We start from the raw sequence: 25,821 nt of genomic DNA, 5'->3' as shown, positions 1-25,821 counted from the left end.
CTGGTGCTGATGCTGCTGGGGTCTGGTGGTGGAGCTAGTGGGGTCTGGTGTTGGAAGCTCCTGGGGTCTGGTGGTGGAGCTAGTAGGGTCTGGTGGTGGATGGGGTCTGGTGGTGATGCTGCTGGGGTCTGGTGGTGGAGCTAGTGGGGTCTTGTGGTGGATGGGGTCTGGTGGTAATGCTGCTGGGGTCTGGTGGTGGAGCTAGTAGGGTCTGGTGGTGGATGGGGTCTGGTGGTAATGCTGCTGGGGTCTGGTGGTGGAGCTAGTGGGGTCTGGTGGTGATGCTGCTGGGGTCTGGTGGAAGCTCCTGGGGTCTGGTGGTGGAAGCTCCTGGGGTCTGGTGGTGGAAGCTCCTGGGGTCTGGTGGTGGAAGCTCCTGGGGTCTGGTGGTGGAGCTAGTGGGGTCTGGTGTTAATGCTACTGGGGTTTGGTGGTGGAGCTAGTGACTTACATGTTTTGAAAAAGGCGGGCATGACGAAAAGATCCTGTAAAAAATCTCTGTAATATGCTTCTTTTTTTCCTGTAAAGTTGGACATTTGAAAGATTAGGTAAATGGGGAATGACTGGCTTTTAATCAGTTGTGGAACTGCAACGAAATTCATTTCTGCATAAGACCCAATGCGAGAAAGAGATGGTCGACCTTCCTGTGCCGAGCACCAAGAAGAGGATTAGAGGGGTTTTCCAAGTCCAAATAATATTATTGCAGTAATACATGTTTCCGCCCAGTTTCGAACAGGGGACCTTTCGCGTGTTAGGCGAACGTGATAACCACTACACTACGGAAACTTGCATGCTTTGAAAATGGCGGGCGTAACGAAAAAAAAATCCTATCTTCAAATCATTCATGTTAGAAATAAATGTGTGATTTCATATAAGTTGTCCTGGTGCGGTAAAATTAAAAATCATCCATGGGTATTACCATGCTGGGTAGAAAATACAAAATGTACCACAAGGGAAGCCAACTGATTACTTTTGAAAGACAGTACTGGATATGATTAATAACTGCAAATTAGGCTGTCGTCTTGCACATCCAAACATTACTCGTTGTTGGCAGGATTCCAACCTGCGCGGGGAATCCCCAATGGATTTCTAGTCCATCGCCTTAACCACTCGGCCACAACAACCTGTCAGCCGTGTGTGTGTGTGTGTGTGTGTGTGTGTGTGTGTGTGTGTGTGTGTGTGTGTGTGTGTGTGTGTGTGTGTGTGTGTGTGTGTGTGTGTGTGTGTGTGTGTGTGTGTGAATCTTCAGAAATAGACAATTTAGAGTCTTTATTTTAAAATGGTTGGTTTTACTTTATTAGGTTGAGACATATTTTCATCCTCATTTTGATTAAATGCATTTTCATCAACAGTCAGTGCAGTATGTTCATAGATCATACATCCACTTTCTTGTTTCAAAAAAGCTCTGGATAGATTTCAGTTAATCTCTCACATCTCATGTATGAGAGGATCTCTTAAGTAGCAGAGGATGGTTTCTATCTATCGACCTCTGGGTTATGGGCCCAGCACGCTTCCGCTGCACCACTCTCCTGTATAACCAGGATGTGACTCCGCCACACAGTGGGGGGGAGGGGGGTAGGGGACTTAAAAGCGGGTCCCCTGGTTCGGACGGTGAGCCGGGTCTCTGGGTGGCTCCAGGTGAGCCGGGTTGTTGAGGTTGTTGAGTTGTTGTTGGGGTCTGGTGGTGGAAGCTCCTGAGGTGTGGTGGTGATGCTGCTGGGGTCTGGTGGTGCAGCTAGTGGGGTCTGGTGGTGGAAGCTCCTGGGGTCTGGTGATGGAAGCTCCTGGGGTCAGGTGATGGAAGCTCCTTGGGTCTGGTGATGGAAATTCCTGGGGTCTGGTGGTGGAAGCTCCTGGGGTCTGGTGGTGATGCTGCTGGGGTCTGGTGGTGATGCTGCTGGGGTCTGGTGGTGGAGCTAGTGGTGTCTGGTGGTGGAAGCTCCTGAGGTGTGGTGGTGATGCTGCTGTCGTCTGGTGGTGGAGCTAGTGGTGTCTGGTGGTGGAAGCTCCTGGGGTCAAAGTCCAGAGTGCTAACCATTACACCATGGAACCCTGTTCAGCTTTTATTGTGTTTTTATTGTGGTCCTGAAACCAGAACATGAGTAAAAAACAATATGCGCTTGAGCATCTGACAGAGTGCTGTCCATGGTGCTAGGAGCGTCTGGGTGTTTATGGTACCAGGGCCCTGGTCCTCCAGGCCCAAGGGCTGGCTCTTTCACTCCAGTGGCCGGTCGGTGGGGGGCTTAAAAGCGGGTCCCCGGGTTCGGACGGTGAGCCGGGTCTTTGGGTGGCTCCAGGTGAGCCGGGTTTTTGAGGTTGTTGAGTTGTTGTTAGGGTTTGGTGGTGGAAGCTCCTGAGGTGTGGTGGTGATGCTGCTGGGGTCTGGTGGTGCAGCTAGAGGGGTCTGGTGGTGGAAGCTCCTGGGGTCTGGTGATGGAAGCTCCTGGGGTGTGGTGGTGGAAGCTCCTGGGTTCTGGTGCTGATGCTGCTGGGGTCTGGTGCTGATGCTGCTGGGGTCTGGTGGTGGAAGCTCCTGGGGTCTGGTGGTGGAAGCTCCTGAGGTCTGGTGGTGGAAGCTCCTGGGGTCTGGTGGTGGAAGCTCCTGGGGTCTGGTGGTGGAAGCTCCTGGGGTCTGGTGGTGGAAGCTCCTGGGGTCTGGTGCTGATGCTGCTGGGGTCTGGTGGTGGAGCTAGTGGGGTCTGGTGTTGGAAGCTCCTGGGGTCTGGTGGTGGAGCTAGTAGGGTCTGGTGGTGGATGGGGTCTGGTGGTGATGCTGCTGGGGTCTGGTGGTGGAGCTAGTGGGGTCTTGTGGTGGATGGGGTCTGGTGGTAATGCTGCTGGGGTCTGGTGGTGGAGCTAGTAGGGTCTGGTGGTGGATGGGGTCTGGTGGTAATGCTGCTGGGGTCTGGTGGTGGAGCTAGTGGGGTCTGGTGGTGATGCTGCTGGGGTCTGGTGGAAGCTCCTGGGGTCTGGTGGTGGAAGCTCCTGAGGTCTGGTGGTGGAAGCTCCTGGGGTCTGGTGGTGGAAGCTCCTGGGGTCTGGTGGTGATGCTGCTGGGGTATGGTGGTGGAGCTAGTGGGGTCTGGTGTTGGAAGCTCCTGGGGTCTGGTGGTGGAGCTAGTGGGGTCTGGTGTTAATGCTGCTGGGGTTTGGTGGTGGAGCTAGTGACTTACATGTTTTGAAAAAGGCGGGCATGACGAAAAGATCCTGTAAAAAATCTCTGTAATATGTTTCTTTTTTTCCTGTAAAGTTGGACATTTGAAAGATTAGGTAAATGGGGAATGACTGGCTTTTAATCAGTTGTGGAACTGCAACGAAATTCATTTCTGCATAAGACCCAATGCGAGAAAGAGATGGTCGACCTTCCTGTGCCGAGCACCAAGAAGAGGATTAGAGGGGTTTTCCAAGTCCAAATAATATTATTGCAGTAATACATGTTTCCGCCCAGTTTCGAACAGGGGACCTTTCGCGTGTTAGGCGAACGTGATAACCACTACACTACGGAAACTTGCATGCTTTGAAAATGGCGGGCGTAACGAAAAAAAAATCCTATCTTCAAATCATTCATGTTAGAAATAAATGTGTGATTTCATATAAGTTGTCCTGGTGCGGTAAAATTAAAAATCATCCATGGGTATTACCATGCTGGGTAGAAAATACAAAATGTACCACAAGGGAAGCCAACTGATTACTTTTGAAAGACAGTACTGGATATGATTAATAACTGCAAATTAGGCTGTCGTCTTGCACATCCAAACATTACTCGTTGTTGGCAGGATTCCAACCTGCGCGGGGAATCCCCAATGGATTTCTAGTCCATCGCCTTAACCACTCGGCCACAACAACCTGTCAGCTGTGTGTGTGTGTGTGTGTGTGTGTGTGTGTGTGTATTATTTTAAAATGGTTGGTTTTACTTTATTTTAAAATGGTTGGTTTTACTTTATTAGGTTGAGACATATTTTCATCCTCATTTTGATTAAATGCATTTTCATCAACAGTCAGTGCAGTATGTTCATAGATCATACATCCACTTTCTTGTTTCCAAAAAGCTCTGGATAGATTTCAGTTAATCTCTCACATCTCATGTATGAGAGGATCTCTTAAGTAGCAGAGGATGGTTTCGATCCATCGACCTCTGGGTTATGGGCCCAGCACGCTTCCGCTGCGCCACTCTGCTGTATAACCAGGATGTGACTCCGCCACACAGTGGGGGAGAGGGGGGTAGGGGACTTAAAAGCGGGTCCCCTGGTTCGGACGGTGAGCCGGGTCTCTGGTTGGCTCCAGGTGAGCCGGGTTGTTGAGGTTGTTGAGTTGTTGTTGGGGTCTGGTGGTGGAAGCTCCTGAGGTGTGGTGGTGATGCTGCTGGGGTCTGGTTGTGCAGCTAGTGGGGTCTGGTGGTGGAAGCTCCTGGGGTCTGGTGATGGAAGCTCCTGGGGTCAGGTGATGGAAGCTCCTTGGGTCTGGTGATGGAAATTCCTGGGGTCTGGTGGTGGAAGCTCCTGGGGTCTGGTGGTGATGCTGCTGGGGTCTGGTGGTGATGCTGCTGGGGTCTGGTGGTGGAGCTAGTGGGGTCTGGTGGTGGAAGCTCCTGGGGTCTGGTGATGGAAGCTCCTGGGGTCAGGTGATGGAAGCTCCTTGGGTCTGGTGATGGAAATTCCTGGGGTCTGGTGGTGGAAGCTCCTGGGGTCTGGTGGTGATGCTGCTGGGGTCTGGTGGTGATGCTGCTGGGGTCTGGTGGTGGAGCTAGTGGTGTCTGGTGGTGGAAGCTCCTGAGGTGTGGTGGTGATGCTGCTGTCGTCTGGTGGTGGAGCTAGTGGTGTCTGGTGGTGGAAGCTCCTGGGGTCAAAGTCCAGAGTGCTAACCATTACACCATGGAACCCTGTTCAGCTTTTATTGTGTTTTTATTGTGGTCCTGAAACCAGAACATGAGTAAAAAACAATATGCGCTTCAGCATCTGACAGAGTGCTGTCCATGGTGCTAGGAGCGTCTGGGTGTTTATGGTACCAGGGCCCTGGTCCTCCAGGCCCAAGGGCTGGCTCTTTCACTCCAGTGGCCGGTGGGGGGCTTAAAAGCGGGTCCCCGGGTTCGGACGGTGAGCCGGGTCTTTGGGTGGCTCCAGGTGAGCCAGGTTTTTGAGGTTGTTGAGTTGTTGTTAGGGTTTGGTGGTGGAAGCTCCTGAGGTGTGGTGGTGATGCTGCTGGGGTCTGGTGGTGCAGCTAGAGGGGTCTGGTGGTGGAAGCTCCTGGGGTCTGGTGATGGAAGCTCCTGGGGTGTGGTGGTGGAAGCTCCTGGGTTCTGGTGGTGATGCTGCTGGGGTCTGGTGCTGATGCTGCTGGGGTCTGGTGGTGGAAGCTCCTGGGGTCTGGTGGTGGAAGCTCCTGAGGTCTGGTGGTGGAAGCTCGTGGGGTCTGGTGGTGGAAGCTCCTGGGGTCTGGTGGTGGAAGCTCCTGGGGTCTGGTGGTGGAAGCTCCTGGGGTCTGGTGGTGGAGCTAGTGGGGTCTGGTGTTGGAAGCTCCTGGGGTCTGGTGGTGGAGCTAGTGGGGTCTGGTGTTAATGCTGCTGGGGTTTGGTGGTGGAGCTAGTGACTTACATGTTTTGAAAAAGGCGGGCATGACGAAAAGATCCTGTAAAAAATCTCTGTAATATGTTTCTTTTTTTCCTGTAAAGTTGGACATTTGAAAGATTAGGTAAATGGGGAATGACTGGCTTTTAATCAGTTGTGGAACTGCAACGAAATTCATTTCTGCATAAGACCCAATGCGAGAAAGAGATGGTCGACCTTCCTGTGCCGAGCACCAAGAAGAGGATTAGAGGGGTTTTCCAAGTCCAAATAATATTATTGCAGTAATACATGTTTCCGCCCAGTTTCGAACAGGGGACCTTTCGCGTGTTAGGCGAACGTGATAACCACTACACTACGGAAACTTGCATGCTTTGAAAATGGCGGGCGTAACGAAAAAAAAATCCTATCTTCAAATCATTCATGTTAGAAATAAATGTGTGATTTCATATAAGTTGTCCTGGTGCGGTAAAATTAAAAATCATCCATGGGTATTACCATGCTGGGTAGAAAATACAAAATGTACCACAAGGGAAGCCAACTGATTACTTTTGAAAGACAGTACTGGATATGATTAATAACTGCAAATTAGGCTGTCGTCTTGCACATTCAAACATTACTCGTTGTTGGCAGGATTCCAACCTGCGCGGGGAATCCCCAATGGATTTCTAGTCCATCGCCTTAACCACTCGGCCACAACAACCTGTCAGCTGTGTGTGAGGTTGAGACATATTTTCATCCTCATTTTGATTAAATGCATTTTCATCAACAGTCAGTGCAGTATGTTCATTGATCATACATCCACTTTCTTGTTTCCAAAAAGCTCTGGATAGATTTCAGTTAATCTCTCACATCTCATGTATGAGAGGATCTCTTAAGTAGCAGAGGATGGTTTCGATCCATCGACCTCTGGGTTATGGGCCCAGCACGCTTCCGCTGCGCCACTCTGCTGTATAACCAGGATGTGACTCCGCCACACAGTGGGGGGGAGGGGGGTAGGGGACTTAAAAGCGGGTCCCCTGGTTCGGACGGTGAGCCGGGTCTCTGGTTGGCTCCAGGTGAGCCGGGTTGTTGAGGTTGTTGAGTTGTTGTTGGGGTCTGGTGGTGGAAGCTCCTGAGGTGTGGTGGTGATGCTGCTGGGGTCTGGTTGTGCAGCTAGTGGGGTCTGGTGGTGGAAGCTCCTGGGGTCTGGTGATGGAAGCTCCTGGGGTCAGGTGATGGAAGCTCCTTGGGTCTGGTGATGGAAATTCCTGGGGTCTGGTGGTGGAAGCTCCTGGGGTCTGGTGGTGATGCTGCTGGGGTCTGGTGGTGATGCTGCTGGGGTCTGGTGGTGGAGCTAGTGGGGTCTGGTGGTGGAAGCTCCTGGGGTCTGGTGATGGAAGCTCCTGGGGTCAGGTGATGGAAGCTCCTTGGGTCTGGTGATGGAAATTCCTGGGGTCTGGTGGTGGAAGCTCCTGGGGTCTGGTGGTGATTCTGCTGGGGTCTGGTGGTGATGCTGCTGGGGTCTGGTGGTGGAGCTAGTGGTGTCTGGTGGTGGAAGCTCCTGAGGTGTGGTGGTGATGCTGCTGTCGTCTGGTGGTGGAGCTAGTGGTGTCTGGTGGTGGAAGCTCCTGGGGTCAAAGTCCAGAGTGCTAACCATTACACCATGGAACCCTGTTCAGCTTTTATTGTGTTTTTATTGTGGTCCTGAAACCAGAACATGAGTAAAAAACAATATGCGCTTCAGCATCTGACAGAGTGCTGTCCATGGTGCTAGGAGCGTCTGGGTGTTTATGGTACCAGGGCCCTGGTCCTCCAGGCCCAAGGGCTGGCTCTTTCACTCCAGTGGCCGGTGGGGGGCTTAAAAGCGGGTCCCCGGGTTCGGACGGTGAGCCGGGTCTTTGGGTGGCTCCAGGTGAGCCAGGTTTTTGAGGTTGTTGAGTTGTTGTTAGGGTTTGGTGGTGGAAGCTCCTGAGGTGTGGTGGTGATGCTGCTGGGGTCTGGTGGTGCAGCTAGAGGGGTCTGGTGGTGGAAGCTCCTGGGGTCTGGTGATGGAAGCTCCTGGGGTGTGGTGGTGGAAGCTCCTGGGTTCTGGTGGTGATGCTGCTGGGGTCTGGTGCTGATGCTGCTGGGGTCTGGTGGTGGAAGCTCCTGGGGTCTGGTGGTGGAAGCTCCTGAGGTCTGGTGGTGGAAGCTCGTGGGGTCTGGTGGTGGAAGCTCCTGGGGTCTGGTGGTGGAAGCTCCTGGGGTCTGGTGGTGGAAGCTCCTGGGGTCTGGTGCTGATGCTGCTGGGGTCCGGTGGTGGAGCTAGTGGGGTCTGGTGTTGGAAGCTCCTGGGGTCTGGTGGTGGAGCTAGTAGGGTCTGGTGGTGGATGGGGTCTGGTGGTGATGCTGCTGGGGTCTGGTGGTGGAGCTAGTGGGGTCTTGTGGTGGATGGGGTCTGGTGGTAATGCTGCTGGGGTCTGGTGGTGGAGCTAGTAGGGTCTGGTGGTGGATGGGGTCTGGTGGTAATGCTGCTGGGGTCTGGTGGTGGAGCTAGTGGGGTCTGGTGGTGATGCTGCTGGGGTCTGGTGGAAGCTCCTGGGGTCTGGTGGTGGAAGCTCCTGAGGTCTGGTGGTGGAAGCTCCTGGGGTCTGGTGGTGGAAGCTCCTGGGGTCTGGTGGTGATGCTGCTGGGGTATGGTGGTGGAGCTAGTGGGGTCTGGTGTTGGAAGCTCCTGGGGTCTGGTGGTGGAGCTAGTGGGGTCTGGTGTTAATGCTGCTGGGGTTTGGTGGTGGAGCTAGTGACTTACATGTTTTGAAAAAGGCGGGCATGACGAAAAGATCCTGTAAAAAATCTCTGTAATATGTTTCTTTTTTTCCTGTAAAGTTGGACATTTGAAAGATTAGGTAAATGGGGAATGACTGGCTTTTAATCAGTTGTGGAACTGCAACGAAATTCATTTCTGCATAAGACCCAATGCGAGAAAGAGATGGTCGACCTTCCTGTGCCGAGCACCAAGAAGAGGATTAGAGGGGTTTTCCAAGTCCAAATAATATTATTGCAGTAATACATGTTTCCGCCCAGTTTCGAACAGGGGACCTTTCACGTGTTAGGCGAACGTGATAACCACTAAACTACGAAAACTTGCATGCTTTGAAAATGGCGGGCGTAGCGAAAAAAAAATCCTATCTTCAAATCATTCATGTTAGAAATAAATGTGTGATTTCATATAAGTTGTCCTGGTGCGGTAAAATTAAAAATCATCCATCGGTATTACCATGCTGGGTAGAAAATACAAAATGTACCACAAGGGAAGCCAACTGATTACTTTTGAAAGACAGTACTGGATATGATTAATAACTGCAAATTAGGCAGTCGTCTTGTTTCAGGTACAAAATGACTGTTTCTCGCTGAGAAAATGCCAAAAAGCGGATTTCTGTCATAACATTGATTTACCTTCTGATTTTTCAAGGCAAGCTATTGAAAACGTCAGAAAATTGGAGAAAGGAGTCTATGTAGTTGATTTGAGGGACTCATTTCATTATTGGACTCACCAAACCACTTACAGTGTTTCAGGTACAAAATGACCGTTTCTCGCTGAGAAAATGCCAAAAAGCGGATTTCTGTAATAACATTGATTTACCTTCTGATTTTTCAAGGCAAGCTATTGAAAACGTCAGAAAATTGGAGAAAGGAGTCTATGTAGTTGATTTGAGAGACTCATTTCATTATTGGACTCACCAAACCACTTACAGTGTTCCAGGTACAAAATGACCGTTTCTCGCTGAGAAAATGCCAAAAAGCGGATTTCTGTAATAACATTGTTTTACCTTCAAATTTTTTAAGGCAAGCTATTGAAAACGTCAGAAAATTGGAGAAAGGAGTCTATGTAGTTGATTTGAGGGACTCATTTCATTATTGGACTCACCAAACCACTTACAGTGTTTCAGGTACAAAATGACTGTTTCTCGCTGAGAAAATGCCAAAAAGCGGATTTCTGTCATAACATTGATTTACCTTCTGATTTTTTAAGGCAAGCTATTGAAAACGTTAGAAAATTGCAGAAAGGTGTCTATGTAGTTGATTTGAGAGACTCATTTCATTATTGGACTCACCAAACCACTTACAGTGTTTCAGGTACAAAATGACTGTTTCTCGCTGAGAAAATGCCAAAAAGCGGATTTCTGTCATAACATTGATTTACCTTCTGATTTTTTAAGGCAAGCTATTGAAAACTTCAGAAACTTGGAGAAAGGAGTCTATGTAGTTGATTTGAGGGACTCATTTCATTATTGGACTCACCAAACCACTTACAGTGTTTCAGGTACAAAATGACTGTTTCTCGCTGAGAAAATGCCAAAAAGCGGATTTCTGTCATAACATTGATTTACCTTCTGATTTTTTAAGGCAAGCTATTGAAAACGTTAGAAAATTGCAGAAAGGTGTCTATGTAGTTGATTTGAGAGACTCATTTCATTATTGGACTCACCAAACCACTTACAGTGTTTCAGGTACAAAATGACTGTTTCTCGCTGAGAAAATGCCAAAAAGCGGATTTCTGTCATAACATTGATTTACCTTCTGATTTTTCAAGGCAAGCTATTGAAAACGTCAGAAAATTGGAGAAAGGAGTCTATGTAGTTGATTTGAGAGACTCATTTCATTATTGGACTCACCAAACCACTTACAGTGTTTCAGGTACAAAATGACCGTTTCTCGCTGAGAAAATGCCAAAAAGCGGATTTCTGTCATAACATTGATTTACCTTCTGAATTTTCAAGGCAAGCTATTGAAAACGTCAGAAAGTTGGAGAAAGGAGTCTATGTAGTTGATTTGAGAGACTCATTTCATTATATGACTCACCAAACCACTTACAGTGTTTCAGGTACAAAATGACTGTTTCTCGCTGAGAAAATGCCAAAAAGCGGATTTCTGTAATAACATTGTTTCAAGTGTCTGAGAGAGCTTAGCAAGGGGCCTCGCATTGACCATTACTTCCTTAGAGGTAGGGCAAATCAGTCGAGTGAAGCCCAGTGGCAGGATATTCACCACAGTCCACAGGGTATCAGAACCCCAGACAAAGCTCAATCAAGCACAGATCCATTTATGAACATCAGCCCAGAGCCTATCCAGCCACAGACAGCAGTAGAGCGGAGGCTGACTGGACGAAAACCTCAAATCTTGTGGCCTAAATCCTGTCAGAAAAAGGAGTGGGAAACCACAGACACAGACCTCGTCCACCTTTTAGAAGGTCTGAAAGGGGGTGTGGAGAAAAAACTGGACAAGATCGGAGAGACCATTTATAGCTATGGAGCAGAGAGATTTGGTGTGAAACGTGAGAACTTGCAGACACAGGCTGCTGAGATGAGCAGAACCATCTGCTCATCTCAAGTCCAGGAGACAACAAGAGATTCAGAGACTCGTGAAAGAAAGGAGGTGCCTGAGGAAACAATGGAAGAAGGCCACGGAAGTGGAAAGGAAAGGCCTTGGGGCACTACAGGGCGACATCAAGCAGCGTCTGTCAGCACTGCGAAGAGCAGAATGCCTGAGAAGGCAACATAAGAAGAGAGAGCGAACGAGGACTGCCTTCTACAGAGATCCCTATAAATTTGTTAAGGACCTCTTTGTCAGGGAGAAATCTGGGACCCTCAAAGTACCCATAAGAGAACTGGAAGAACATCTTCGGAAGACCTACTCCGACAAACAGAGGCATGTGCCAGCCAGCATTCCGGAGGATATGCCACCCATCCAACCACCTGAGCACCAGATGGAAACAAGGCCCCCCACATGGAGCGAAGTTGAGAGCACAGTAAAACGGGCAAGAACAGCTTCAGCCCCGGGGCCAAACGGCATTCCATACAGGGTGTATAAGAACACGCCAGGCGTCTTGAAATACCTCTGGAAGCTTATGAAAGTGGCATGGGAAAAAGGAATGATACCAAAGGCATGGCGACGGGCAGGAGGGATCCTGATTCCCAAAGAGAAGAATTCCTCAACCATTGAGCAGTTTCGCCAGATCAGCCTTCTCAATGTGGAAGGAAAGATTTTCTTCAGTGTCGTGGCCTGTAGGCTCTCAGCATTCCTGCTGGCGAACAACTTTGTTGACACCTCAGTGCAAAAGGCAGGGATAATTGGGTTCTCAGGTTGCTTGGAACACACAAATGTCATCTGGCACCAGGTACAGACGGCCAAGAAGGAGAAGAAAGACCTGCATGTGGTGTTTTTAGATCTTGCCAATGCCTTCGGGTCAGTGCCTCATGAGATCTTGTGGACAGCGTTCAACTTCTTTCAAGTGCCAGAGGGCATCACAAGTCTAGTCAAAGCCTACTTCCAGGATCTCCAATTCTGTGTTACAGCACAGGATAGTACAACTGCCTGGCAGCACCTTGAGATAGGCATTATGGCGGGCTGCACCATCTTGCCACTGGTGTTTACAATGGCAATGGAGCTACTTATTCGTGCATCACGATGGGTGGTTGGAGGAGAACGATTGAGAGCGGGCTCCGTCATCCCCCAATCAGGGCGTACATGGACGACATGACGACAATAACAACAACGGTCGCATGTACCAAACGTCTGCTGGAGAAACTCCGGGGAAACATGAAATGGGCACGAATGGAGATTAAACCGAGCAAATCCCGTAGCATCTCCATTGTCAAAGGTAAGCTCACCAATGCAAGGTTCTATGTGGACGACCAGCCAATCCCAACAAGTTCTGGAGAAGCCTATCAAAAGCCTTGGCCGATGGTATAGCGCAGAACTTAAAGACTCTGAGCAGGTGGAACAACTCAGGCAGGATACAATCAGTGGCCTCAAGCAGATTAACAACACTGCTCTCCCTGGAAAATTGAAGCTATGGTGCTTTAAGTTTGGGCTGCTACCTCGCCTCATGTGGCCAATTTCCATCTATGAGGTCACCTTATCTCATGTCAATCGGCTTGAGAGACTGGTGAATGCCCAAGTGAGGAAGTGGCTTGGACTGCCGATATGCCTTTCCAGCATAGGCCTGTATGGCAATGGAGTGCTCTCCCTTCCAATCTCAAGCCTGGTGGAGGAGTACAAATGTGCCAAAACAAGGGTGGAAATGACTCTTACAGAATCCCGGGACCCATGCGTCAGAGATGCGGCTCCAAACCTGGCAACAGGGAGGAAATGGAAACCATCTGCAGCAGTAGCAGTGGCAAAGACCACCCTCAGACACCGGGATATAGTGGGACGAGTCCAACATGGCAGAGGGGGTCTTGGCCTGGAAGCAACAACACCCGCTTGGCAAAAGGCTACTCCGTCTGAACGGCGACACATGGTGGTTGAGGAGGTGCGCAACCAGGAGGAGGCAGCCAGGTGTGCCAAGGCAGTCTCCCAAGCCCAGCAAGGACGCTGGATGAGGTGGGAGGGTGTGGAGAGGAGGAAAATCACGTGGAATGAGATGTGGAGCATGGAGGCTAATAGGCTCAGCTTCATCATCAGAGCCACTTATGATGTCCTGCCCTCTCCAACCAACCTACATCTCTGGTATGGAGAGGACCCAGCCTGCCTGCAGTGTGCAGCCCCAGCAACCCTCAAACACATCCTGGTGGGTTGCAAGACCAGCCTGACTCAAGGAAGATACACCTGGCGCCATAACCAAGTGTTGAAGGGCTTGGCTGCCGAACTTGAGGACAAGAGGGTCACCATCAACGCCATGCCTTTCAAAACCCAGACCACCCTCCCACGGAAGACAACATTCGTCCGACAAGGGGAGAAACGGAGAACCAAGCCATCACCTCCAAACTCAGGCCCACTGGACACAGCCCGGGATTGGGAAATGCGGGTAGACCTCAGCCAGAGGCTCACTTTCCCGCCAGAAATCGCAGCAACCAACCTGCGCCCAGATTTGGTCCTCTGGTCCAAGTCCTGCCGGCGTGTCTTCATTGTGGAGCTGACTGTCCCGTGGGAGGATAACATCGACGAAGCATTCGAAAGAAAAAGGCTGCGTTATGCTAACCTAGCAGCTGATGCTGAGGCATGGGGATGGAACGTAAAGGTGTGGCCAGTGGAGGTTGGCTGCCGAGGCTTTGTAGCCAGGCTCCTGAAGGAAGTTGGGATCAGAGGACAGGCCCAGCGGAAGGCAATAAAAGAACTTGCCAAAGCAGCCGAACGGAGCAGTCACTGGCTGTGGCTGAAACGGAGGGATGCAACATGGGCTGTTTGATGACCACGGGGTGCCACCATATGACACACAGCCAGGTCTGATCAGCCTGTGGCAGGCCAACCTTGGAAGAGGGTGTATTGTGTTAAGAGGCTGAAACACCTGATGAAGACAAGGCACACAACTGATGACGTGTAGATTTGGTGGTGCCCCGCGATCCTGTCCAAACTCCACCCAACAGTCATGTCCGATAGGAGTTATCGTGCTGATATATTTTAGGGATATTAACAGCTAGTCCTATTAAGAATCCTACCTTCTGATTTTTTAAGGCAAGCTATTGAAAACGTCAGAAAATTGGAGAAAGGAGTCTATGTAGTTGATTTGAGCGACTCATTTCATTATTGGACTCACCAAACCACTGACAGTGTTTCAGGTACAAAATGACTGTTTCTCGCTGAGAAACTGCCAAAAAGCGGATTTCTGTCATAACATTGATTTACCTTCTGATTTTTTAAGGCAAGCTATGGAAAACGTCAGAAAATTGGAGAAAGGAGTCTATGTAGTTGATTTGAGAGACTCATTTCATTATTGGACTCACCAAACCACTTACAGTGTTTCAGGTACAAAATGACCGTTTCTCGCTGAGAAAATGCCAAAAAGCGGATTTCTGTAATAACATTGTTTTACCTTCTGATTTTTTAAGGCAAGCTATTGAAAACGTCAGAAAATTGGAGAAAGGAGTCTATGTAGTTGATTTGAGGGACTCATTTCATTATTGGACTCACCAAATCACTTACAGTGTTTCAGGTACAAAATGATTTTTTCTCGCTGAGAAAATGCCAAAAAGCGGATTTCTGTCATAACATTGATTTACCTTCTGATTTTTTAAGGCAAGCTATTGAAAACGTCCGAAAATTGGAGAAAGGAGTCTATGTAGTTGATTTGAGGGACTCATTTCATTATTGGACTCACCAAACCGCTTACAGTGTTTCAGGTACAAAATGACTGTTTCTCGCTGAGAAAATGCCAAAAAGCGGATTTCTGTCATAAAATTGATTTACCTTCTGATTTTTTAAGGCAAGCTATTGAAAACGTTAGAAAATTGGAGAAAGGTGTCTATGTAGTTGATTTGAGAGACTCATTTCATTATTGGACTCACCAAACCACTTACAGTGTTTCAGGTACAAAATGACTGTTTCTCGCTGAGAAAATGCCAAAAAGCGGATTTCTGTCATAACATTGATTTACCTTCTGATTTTTCAAGGCAAGCTATTGAAAACGTCAGAAAATTGGAAAAACTAGTCTATGTAGTTGATTTGAGAGACTCATTTCATTATTGGACTCACCAAACCACTTACAGTGTTTCAGGTACAAAATGACCGTTTCTCGCTGAGAAAATGCCAAAAAGTTGATTTCTGTCATAACATTGATTTACCTTCTGATTTTTCAAGGCAAGCTATTGAAAACGTTAGAAAATTGGAGAAAGGAGTCTATGTAGTTGATTTGAGAGACTCATTTCATTATTGGACTCACCAAACCACTTACAGTGTTTCAGGTACAAAATGACCGTTTCTCGCTGAGAAAATGCCAAAAAGCGGATTTCTGTAATAACATTGTTTCAAGTATCTGAGAGAGCTTAGCAAGGGGCCTCGCATTGACCATTACTTCCTTAGAGGTAGGGCAAATCAGTCGAGTGAAGCCCAGTGGCAGGATATTCACCACAGTCCACAGGGTATCAGAACCCCAGACGAAGCTCAATCAAGCACAGATCCATTTATGAACATCAGCCCAGAGCCCATCCAGCCACAGACAGCAGTAGAGCGGAGGCTGACTGGACGAAAACCTCAAATCTTGTGGCCTAAATCCTGTCAGAAAAAGGAGTGGGAAACCACAGACACAGACCTCGTCCACCTTTTAGAAGGTCTGAAAGGGGGTGTGGAGAAAAAACTGGACAAGATCGGAGAGACCATTTATAGCTATGGAGCAGAGAGATTTGGTGTGAAACGTGAGAACTTGCAGACACAGAAGGAACCATCTGCTCATCTCAAGTCCAGGAGACAACAAGAGATTCAGAGACTCGTGAAAGAAAGGAGGTGCCTGAGGAAACAATGGAAGAAGGCCACGGAAGTGGAAAAGAAAGGCCTTGGGGCACTACAGGGCGACATCAAGCAGCGTCTGGCAGCACTGCGAAGAGCAGAATGCCTGAGAAGGCAACATAAGAAGAGAGAGCGAACGAGGACTGCCTTCTACAGAGATCCCTATAAATTTGTTAAGGACCTCTTTGTCAGGGAGAAATCTGGGACCCTCAAAGTACCCATAAGAGAACTGGAAGAACATCTTCGGAAGACCTACTCCGACAAACAGAGGCATGTGGCAGCCAGCATTCCGGAGGATATGCCACCCATCCAACCACCTGAGCACCAGATGGAAACAAGGCCCCCCACATGGAGCGAAGTTGAGAGCACAGTAAAACGGGCAAGAACAGCTTCAGCCCCGGGGCCCAACGGCATTCCATACAGGGTGTATAAGAACACGCCAGGCGTCTTGAAATACCTCTGGAAGCTTATGAAAGTGGCATGGGAAAAAGGAATGATACCAAAGGCATGGCGACGGGCAGGAGGGATCCTGATTCCCAAAGAGAAGAATTCCTCAACCATCAAGCAGTTTCGCCAGATCAGCCTTCTCAATGTGGAAGGAAAGATTTTCTTCAGTGTCGTGGCCCGTAGGCTCTCAGCATTCCTGCTGGCGAACAACTTTGTTGACACCTCAGTGCAAAAGGCAGGGATAATTGGGTTCTCAGGTTGCTTGGAACACACAAATGTCATCTGGCACCAAGTACAGACGGCCAAGAAGGAGAAGAAAGACCTGCATGTGGTGTTTTTAGATCTTGCCAATGCCTTCGGGTCAGTGCCTCATGAGATCTTGTGGACAGCGTTCAACTTCTTTCAAGTGCCAGAGGGCATCACAAGTCTAGTCAAAGCCTACTTCCAGGATCTCCAATTCTGTGTTACAGCACAGGATAGTACAACTGCCTGGCAGCACCTTGAGATAGGCATTATGGCGGGCTGCACCATCTCGCCACTGGTGTTTACAATGGCAATGGAGCTACTTATTCGTGCATCACGATGGGTGGTTGGAGGAGAACGATTGAGAGCGGGCTCCGTCTTCCCCCAATCAGGGCGTACATGGACGACATGACGACAATAACAACAACGGTCGCATGTACCAAACGTCTGCTGGAGAAACTCTGGGGAAACATCAAATGGGCACGAATGGAGCATCTCCATTGTCAAAGGTAAGCTCACCAATGCAAGGTTCTATGTGGACGACCAGCCAATCCCAACAAGTTCTGGAGAAGCCTATCAAAAGCCTTGGCCGATGGTATAGCGCAGAACTTAAAGACTCTGAGCAGGTGGAACAACTCAGGCAGGATACAATCAGCGGCCTCAAGCAGATTAACAACACTGCTCTCCCTGGAAAATTGAAGCTATGGTGCTTTAAGTTTGGGCTGCTACCTCGCCTCATGTGGCCAATTTCCATCTATGAGGTCACCTTATCTCATGTCAATCGGCTTGAGAGACTGGTGAATGCCCAAGTGAGGAAGTGGCTTGGACTGCCGAGATGCCTTTCCAGCATAGGCCTGTATGGCAATGGAGCGCTCTCCCTTCCAATCTCAAGCCTGGTGGAGGAGTACAAATGTGCCAAAACAAGGGTGGAAATGACTCTTACAGAATCCTGGGACCCATGCGTCAGAGATGCGGCTCCAAACCTGGCAACAGGGAGGAAATGGAAACCATCTTCAGCAGTAGCAGTGGCAAAGACCACCCTCAGACACCGGGATATAGTGGGACGAGTCCAACATGGCAGAGGGGGTCTTGGCCTGGAAGCAACAACACCCGCTTGGCAAAAGGCTACTCCGTCTGAACGGCGACACATGGTGGTTGAGGAGGTGCGCAACCAGGAGGAGGCAGCCAGGTGTGCCAAGGCAGTCTCCCAAGCCCAGCTTGATGAGGTGGGAGGGTGTGGAGAGGAGGAAAATCACGTGGAATGAGATGTGGAGCATGGAGGCTAATAGGCTCAGCTTCATCATCAGACCCACTTATGATGTCCTGCCCTCTCCAACCAACCTACATCTCTGGTATGGAGAGGACCCAGCCTGCCTGCAGTGTGCAGCCCCAGCAACCCTCCAACACATCCTGGTGGGTTGCAAGACCAGCCTGACTCAAGGAAGATACACCTGGCGCCATAACCAAGTGTTGAAGGGCTTGGCTGCCGAACTTGAGGACAAGAGGGTCACCATCAACGCCATGCCTTTCAAAACCCAGACCACCCTCCCACGGAAGACAACATTCGTCCGACAAGGGGAGAAACGGAGAACCAAGCCATCACCTCCAAACTAAGGCCCACTGGACACAGCCCGGGATTGGGAAATGCGGGTAGACCTCAGCCAGAGGCTCACTTTCCCGTCAGAAATCGCAGCAACCAACCTGCGCCCAGATTTGGTCCTCTGGTCCAAGTCCTGCCGGCGTGTCTTCATTGTGGAGCTGACTGTCCCGTGGGAGGATAACATCGACAAAGCATTCGAAAGAAAAAGGCTGCGTTATGCTAACCTAGCAGCTGATGCTGAGGCGCGGGGATGGAACGTAAAGGTGTGGCCAGTGGAGGTTGGCTGCCGAGGCTTTGTAGCCAGGTCCACCACACGGCTCCTGAAGGAAGTTGGGATCAGAGGACAGGCCCAGCGGAAGGCAATAAAATAACTTGCCAAAGCAGCCGAACGGAGCAGTCACTGGCTGTGGCTGAAACGGAGGGATGCAACATGGGCTGTTTGATGACCACGGGGTGCCACCATATGACACACACCCAGGTCTGATTTGAGAGACTCATTTCATTATTGGACTCACCAAACCACTTACAGTGTTTCAGGTAAAAAATGACTGTTTCTCGCTGAGAAACTGCCAAAAAGCGGATTTCTGTAATAACATTGTTTTACCTTCTGATTTTTTAAGGCAAGCTATTGAAAACGTCAGAAAATTGGAGAAAGGAGTCTAAGTAGTTGATTTGAGAGACTCATTTCATTATTGGACTCACCAAACCACTTACAGTGTTTCAGGTAAAAAATGACTGTTTCTCGCTGAGAAACTGCCAAAAAGCGGATTTCTGTCATAACATTGATTTACCTTCTGATTTTTTAAGGCAAGCTATTGAAAACGTTAGAAAATTGGAGAAAGGTGTCTATGTAGTTGATTTGAGCGACTCATTTCATTATTGGACTCACCAAACCATTTACAGTGTTTCAGGTACAAAATGACTGTTTCTCGCTGAGAAAATGCCAAAAAGCGGATTTCTGTCATAACATTGATTTACCTTCTGATTTTTCAAGGCAAGCTATTAAAAACGTCAGAAAATTGGAGAAAGGAGTCTATGTAGTTGATTTGAGAGACTCATTTCATTATTGGACTCACCAAACCACTTACAGTGTTTCAGGTACAAAATGACTGTTTCTCGCTGAGAAAATGCCAAAAAGCGGATTTCTGTCATAACATTGATTTACCTACTGATTTTTCAAGGCAAGCTTTTGAAAATGTTAGAAAATCAGAGAAAGGTGTCTATGTAGTTGATTTGAGAGACTCATTTCATTATTCGACTCACCAAACCACTTACAGTGTTTCAGGTACAAAATGACTGTTTCTCGCTGAGAAAATGCCAAAAAGCGGATTTCTGTCATAACATTGATTTACCTTCTGATTTTTCAAGGCAAGCTATTGAAAACGTCAGAAAATTGGAGAAAGGAGTCTAAGTAGTTGATTTTTGAGACTCATTTCATTATTGGACTCACCAAACCACTTACTTACAGTGTTTCAGGTACAAAATGACTGTTTCTCGCCTAGAAAATGCCAAAAAGCGGATTTCTGTAATAACATTGTTTTACCTTCTGAATTTTTAAGGCAACCTATTGAAAACGTCAAAAAATTGGAGAAAGGTGTCTATGTAGTTGATTTGAGGGACTCATTTCATTATTGGACTCACTAAACCACTTACAGTGTTTCAGGTACAAAATGACTGTTTCTCGCTGAGAAACTGCCAAAAAGCGGATTTCTGTCATAACATTGATTTACCTTCTGATTTTTTAAGGCAAGCTATTGAAAACGTTAGAAAATTGGAGAAAGGTGTCTATGTAGTTGATTTGAGAGACTCATTTCATTATTGGACTCACCAAACCACTTACAGTGTTTCAGGTACAAAATGACTGTTTCTCGCTGAGAAAATGCCAAAAAGCGGATTTCTGTCATAACATTGATTTACCTTCTGATTTTTCAAGGCAAGCTATTGAAAATGTTAGAAAATTGGAAAAACTAGTCTATGTAGTTGATTTGAGAGATTCATTTCATTATTGGACTCACCAAACCACTTACAGTGTTTCAGGTACAAAATGACTGTTTCTCGCTGAGAAAATGCCAAAAAGCGGATTTCTGTCATAACATTGATTTACCTTCTGATTTTTCAAGGCAAGCTATTGAAAATGTTAGAAAATTGGAGAAAGGTGTCTATGTAGTTGATTTGAGAGACTCATTTCATTATTGGACTCACCAAACCACTTACAGTGTTTCAGGTACAAAATGACTGTTTCTCGCTGAGAAAATGCCAAAAAGCGGATTTCTGTCATAACATTGATTTACCTTCTGATTTTTCAAGGCAAGCTATTGAAAACGTCAGAAAATTGGAGAAAGGAGTCTAAGTAGTTGATTTGAGAGACTCATTTCATTATTGGACTCACCAAACCACTTACTTACAGTGTTTCAGGTACAAAATGACTGTTTCTCGCCTAGAAAATGCCAAAAAGCGGATTTCTGTAATAACATTGTTTTACCTTCTGAATTTTTAAGGCAACCTATTGAAAACGTCAGAAAATTGGAGAAAGGTGTCTATGTAGTTGATTTGAGGGACTCATTTCATTATTGGACTCACCAAACCACTTACAGTGTTTCAGGTACAAAATGACTGTTTCTCGCTGAGAAACTGCAAAAAAGCGGATTTCTGTCATAACATTGATTTACCTTCTGATTTTTCAAGGCAAGCTATTGAAAATGTCAGAACATTGGAGAAAGGAGACTATGTAGTTGATTTGAGAGACTCGTTTCATTATTGGACTCACCATACCACTTACAGTGTTTCAGGTACAAAATGACTGTTTCTCGCTGAGAAAATGCCAAAAAGCGGATTTCTGTCATAACATTGATTTACCTTCTGATTTTTCAAGGCAAGCTATTAAAAACGTCAGAAAATTGGAGAAAGGAGTCTATGTAGTTGATTTGAGAGACTCATTTCATTATTGGACTCACCAAACCACTTACAGTGTTTCAGGTACAAAATGACTGTTTCTCGCTGAGAAAATGCCAAAAAGCGGATTTCTGTCATAACATTGATTTACCTTCTGATTTTTTAAGGCAAGCTATTGAAAACGTTAGAAAATTGGAGAAAGGAGTCTATGTAGTTGATTTGAGAGACTCATTTCATTATTGGACTCACCAAACCACTTACAGTGTTTCAGGTACAAAATGACTGTTTCTCGCTGAGAAAATGCCAAAAAGCGGATTTCTGTCATAACATTGATTTACCTTCTGATTTTTTAAGGCAAGCTATTGAAAACGTTAGAAAATTGGAGAAAGGAGTCTATGTAGTTGATTTGAGCGACTCATTTCATTATTGGACTCACCAAACCACTTACAGTGTTTCAGGTACAAAATGACTGTTTCTCGCTGAGAAAATGCCAAAAAGCGGATTTCTGTCATAACATTGATTTACCTTCTGATTTTTCAAGGCAAGCTATTGAAAATGTTAGAAAATTGGAGAAAGGTGTCTATGTAGTTGATTTGAGAGATTCATTTCATTATTGGACTCACCAAACCACTTACAGTGTTTCAGGTACAAAATGACTGTTTCTCGCTGAGAAAATGCCAAAAAGCGGATTTCTGTCATAACATTGATTTACCTTCTGATTTTTCAAGGCAAGCTATTGAAAATGTTAGAAAATTGGAGAAAGATGTCTATGTAGTTGATTTGAGAGACTCATTTCATTATTGGACTCACCAAACCACTTACAGTGTTTCAGGTACAAAATGACTGTTTCTCGCTGAGAAAATGCCAAAAAGCGGATTTCTGTCATAACATTGATTTACCTTCTGATTTTTCAAGGCAAGCTATTGAAAACGTCAGAATATTGGAGAAAGGAGTCTAAGTAGTTGATTTGAGAGACTCATTTCATTATTGGACTCACCAAACCACTTACAGTGTTTCAGGTACAAAATGACTGTTTCTCGCTGAGAAACTGCCAAAAAGCGGATTTCTGTCATAACATTGATTTACCTTCTGATTTTTTAAGGCAAGCTATTGAAAACGTTAGAAAATTGGAGAAAGGTGTCTATGTAGTTGATTTGAGGGACTCATTTCATTATTGGACTCACTAAACCACTTACAGTGTTTCAGGTACAAAATGACTGTTTCTCGCTGAGAAAATGCCAAAAAGCGGATTTCTGTCATAACATTGATTTACCTTCTGATTTTTTAAGGCAAGCTATTGAAAACGTCAGAAAATTGGAGAAAGGAGTCTATGTAGTTGATTTGAGAGACTCATTTCATTATTGGACTCACCAAACCACTTACAGTGTTTCAGGTATAAAATGACTGTTTCTCGCTGAGAAAATGCCAAAAAGCGGATTTCTGTCATAACATTGATTTACCTTCTGATTTTTCAAGGCAAGCTATTGAAAATGTTAGAAAATTGGAGAAAGGTGTCTATGTAGTTGATTTGAGAGACTCATTTCATTATTGGACTCACCAAACCACTTACAGTGTTTCAGGTACAAAATGACTGTTTCTCGCTGAGAAAATGCCAAAAAGCGGATTTCTGTCATAACATTGATTTACCTTCTGATTTTTCAAGGCAAGCTATTGAAAACGTCAGAAAATTGGAGAAAGGAGTCTATGTAGTTGATTTGAGAGACTCATTTCATTATTGGACTCACCAAACCACTTACAGTGTTTCAGGTACAAAATGACTGTTTCTCGCTGAGAAAATGCCAAAAAGCGGATTTCTGTCATAACATTGATTTACCTTCTGATTTTTTAAGGCAAGCTATTGAAAACGTTAGAAAATTGGAGACAGGAGTCTATGTAGTTGATTTGAGAGACTCATTTCATTATTGGACTCACCAAACCACTTACAGTGTTTCAGGTACAAAATGACTGTTTCTCGCTGAGAAAATGCCAAAAAGCGGATTTCTGTCATAACATTGATTTACCTTCTGATTTTTCAAGGCAAGCTATTGAAAATGTTAGAAAATTGGAAAAACTAGTCTATGTAGTTGATTTGAGAGATTCATTTCATTATTGGACTCACCAAACCACTTACAGTGTTTCAGGTACAAAATGACTGTTTCTCGCTGAGAAAATGCCAAAAAGCGGATTTCTGTCATAACATTGATTTACCTTCTGATTTTTCAAGGCAAGCTATTGAAAATGTTAGAAAATTGGAGAAAGGTGTCTATGTAGTTGATTTGAGAGACTCATTTCATTATTGGACTCACCAAACCACTTACAGTGTTTCAGGTACAAAATGACTGTTTCTCGCTGAGAAAATGCCAAAAAGCGGATTTCTGTCATAACATTGATTTACCTTCTGATTTTTCAAGGCAAGCTATTGAAAACGTCAGAAAATTGGAGAAAGGAGTCTAAGTAGTTGATTTGAGAGACTCATTTCATTATTGGACTCACCAAACCACTTACTTACAGTGTTTCAGGTACAAAATGACTGTTTCTCGCCTAGAAAATGCCAAAAAGCGGATTTCTGTAATAACATTGTTTTACCTTCTGAATTTTTAAGGCAACCTATTGAAAACGTCAGAAAATTGGAGAAAGGTGTCTATGTAGTTGATTTGAGGGACTCATTTCATTATTGGACTCACCAAACCACTTACAGTGTTTCAGGTACAAAATGACTGTTTCTCGCTGAGAAACTGCAAAAAAGCGGATTTCTGTCATAACATTGATTTACCTTCTGATTTTTCAAGGCAAGCTATTGAAAATGTCAGAACATTGGAGAAAGGAGACTATGTAGTTGATTTGAGAGACTCGTTTCATTATTGGACTCACCATACCACTTACAGTGTTTCAGGTACAAAATGACTGTTTCTCGCTGAGAAAATGCCAAAAAGCGGATTTCTGTCATAACATTGATTTACCTTCTGATTTTTCAAGGCAAGCTATTAAAAACGTCAGAAAATTGGAGAAAGGAGTCTATGTAGTTGATTTGAGAGACTCATTTCATTATTGGACTCACCAAACCACTTACAGTGTTTCAGGTACAAAATGACTGTTTCTCGCTGAGAAAATGCCAAAAAGCGGATTTCTGTCATAACATTGATTTACCTTCTGATTTTTTAAGGCAAGCTATTGAAAACGTTAGAAAATTGGAGAAAGGAGTCTATGTAGTTGATTTGAGAGACTCATTTCATTATTGGACTCACCAAACCACTTACAGTGTTTCAGGTACAAAATGACTGTTTCTCGCTGAGAAAATGCCAAAAAGCGGATTTCTGTCATAACATTGATTTACCTTCTGATTTTTTAAGGCAAGCTATTGAAAACGTTAGAAAATTGGAGAAAGGAGTCTATGTAGTTGATTTGAGCGACTCATTTCATTATTGGACTCACCAAACCACTTACAGTGTTTCAGGTACAAAATGACTGTTTCTCGCTGAGAAAATGCCAAAAAGCGGATTTCTGTCATAACATTGATTTACCTTCTGATTTTTCAAGGCAAGCTATTGAAAATGTTAGAAAATTGGAGAAAGGTGTCTATGTAGTTGATTTGAGAGATTCATTTCATTATTGGACTCACCAAACCACTTACAGTGTTTCAGGTACAAAATGACTGTTTCTCGCTGAGAAAATGCCAAAAAGCGGATTTCTGTCATAACATTGATTTACCTTCTGATTTTTCAAGGCAAGCTATTGAAAATGTTAGAAAATTGGAGAAAGATGTCTATGTAGTTGATTTGAGAGACTCATTTCATTATTGGACTCACCAAACCACTTACAGTGTTTCAGGTACAAAATGACTGTTTCTCGCTGAGAAAATGCCAAAAAGCGGATTTCTGTCATAACATTGATTTACCTTCTGATTTTTCAAGGCAAGCTATTGAAAACGTCAGAATATTGGAGAAAGGAGTCTAAGTAGTTGATTTGAGAGACTCATTTCATTATTGGACTCACCAAACCACTTACAGTGTTTCAGGTACAAAATGACTGTTTCTCGCTGAGAAACTGCCAAAAAGCGGATTTCTGTCATAACATTGATTTACCTTCTGATTTTTTAAGGCAAGCTATTGAAAACGTTAGAAAATTGGAGAAAGGTGTCTATGTAGTTGATTTGAGGGACTCATTTCATTATTGGACTCACTAAACCACTTACAGTGTTTCAGGTACAAAATGACTGTTTCTCGCTGAGAAAATGCCAAAAAGCGGATTTCTGTCATAACATTGATTTACCTTCTGATTTTTTAAGGCAAGCTATTGAAAACGTCAGAAAATTGGAGAAAGGAGTCTATGTAGTTGATTTGAGAGACTCATTTCATTATTGGACTCACCAAACCACTTACAGTGTTTCAGGTATAAAATGACTGTTTCTCGCTGAGAAAATGCCAAAAAGCGGATTTCTGTCATAACATTGATTTACCTTCTGATTTTTCAAGGCAAGCTATTGAAAATGTTAGAAAATTGGAGAAAGGTGTCTATGTAGTTGATTTGAGAGACTCATTTCATTATTGGACTCACCAAACCACTTACAGTGTTTCAGGTACAAAATGACTGTTTCTCGCTGAGAAAATGCCAAAAAGCGGATTTCTGTCATAACATTGATTTACCTTCTGATTTTTCAAGGCAAGCTATTGAAAACGTCAGAAAATTGGAGAAAGGAGTCTATGTAGTTGATTTGAGAGACTCATTTCATTATTGGACTCACCAAACCACTTACAGTGTTTCAGGTACAAAATGACTGTTTCTCGCTGAGAAAATGCCAAAAAGCGGATTTCTGTCATAACATTGATTTACCTTCTGATTTTTTAAGGCAAGCTATTGAAAACGTTAGAAAATTGGAGACAGGAGTCTATGTAG

At 45.6% G+C, this 25,821-nt stretch overlaps 5 non-coding genes across 5 annotated transcripts; all 5 read right to left on the bottom strand.

The window, feature by feature from the left end:
• Positions 1-713: 713 nt before the first annotated feature.
• On the bottom strand, positions 714-786 carry trnav-aac (transfer RNA valine (anticodon AAC)). Its single transcript has one exon. It is a non-coding gene; the product is annotated as a tRNA-Val (tRNA).
• Positions 787-3,435: 2,649 nt separating this feature from the next.
• On the bottom strand, positions 3,436-3,508 carry trnav-aac (transfer RNA valine (anticodon AAC)). The gene has a single exon. It is a non-coding gene; the product is annotated as a tRNA-Val (tRNA).
• A 597-nt stretch (positions 3,509-4,105) lies between these two features.
• On the bottom strand, positions 4,106-4,177 carry trnam-cau (transfer RNA methionine (anticodon CAU)). Its single transcript has one exon. It is a non-coding gene; the product is annotated as a tRNA-Met (tRNA).
• A 1,676-nt stretch (positions 4,178-5,853) lies between these two features.
• Positions 5,854-5,926, bottom strand: trnav-aac (transfer RNA valine (anticodon AAC)). The gene has a single exon. It is a non-coding gene; the product is annotated as a tRNA-Val (tRNA).
• Positions 5,927-6,440: 514 nt separating this feature from the next.
• On the bottom strand, positions 6,441-6,512 carry trnam-cau (transfer RNA methionine (anticodon CAU)). The gene has a single exon. It is a non-coding gene; the product is annotated as a tRNA-Met (tRNA).
• Positions 6,513-25,821: the final 19,309 nt, after the last annotated feature.

The sequence above is a fragment of the Cololabis saira genome, unplaced genomic scaffold, assembly GCF_033807715.1.
Source record: "Cololabis saira isolate AMF1-May2022 unplaced genomic scaffold, fColSai1.1 scf029, whole genome shotgun sequence".
Taxonomy (NCBI): Eukaryota; Metazoa; Chordata; class Actinopteri; order Beloniformes; family Belonidae; genus Cololabis; species Cololabis saira.
The sequence above is the reverse complement of the archived record's forward strand: the minus strand, read 5'-3'. Positions and strand labels throughout refer to the sequence as shown.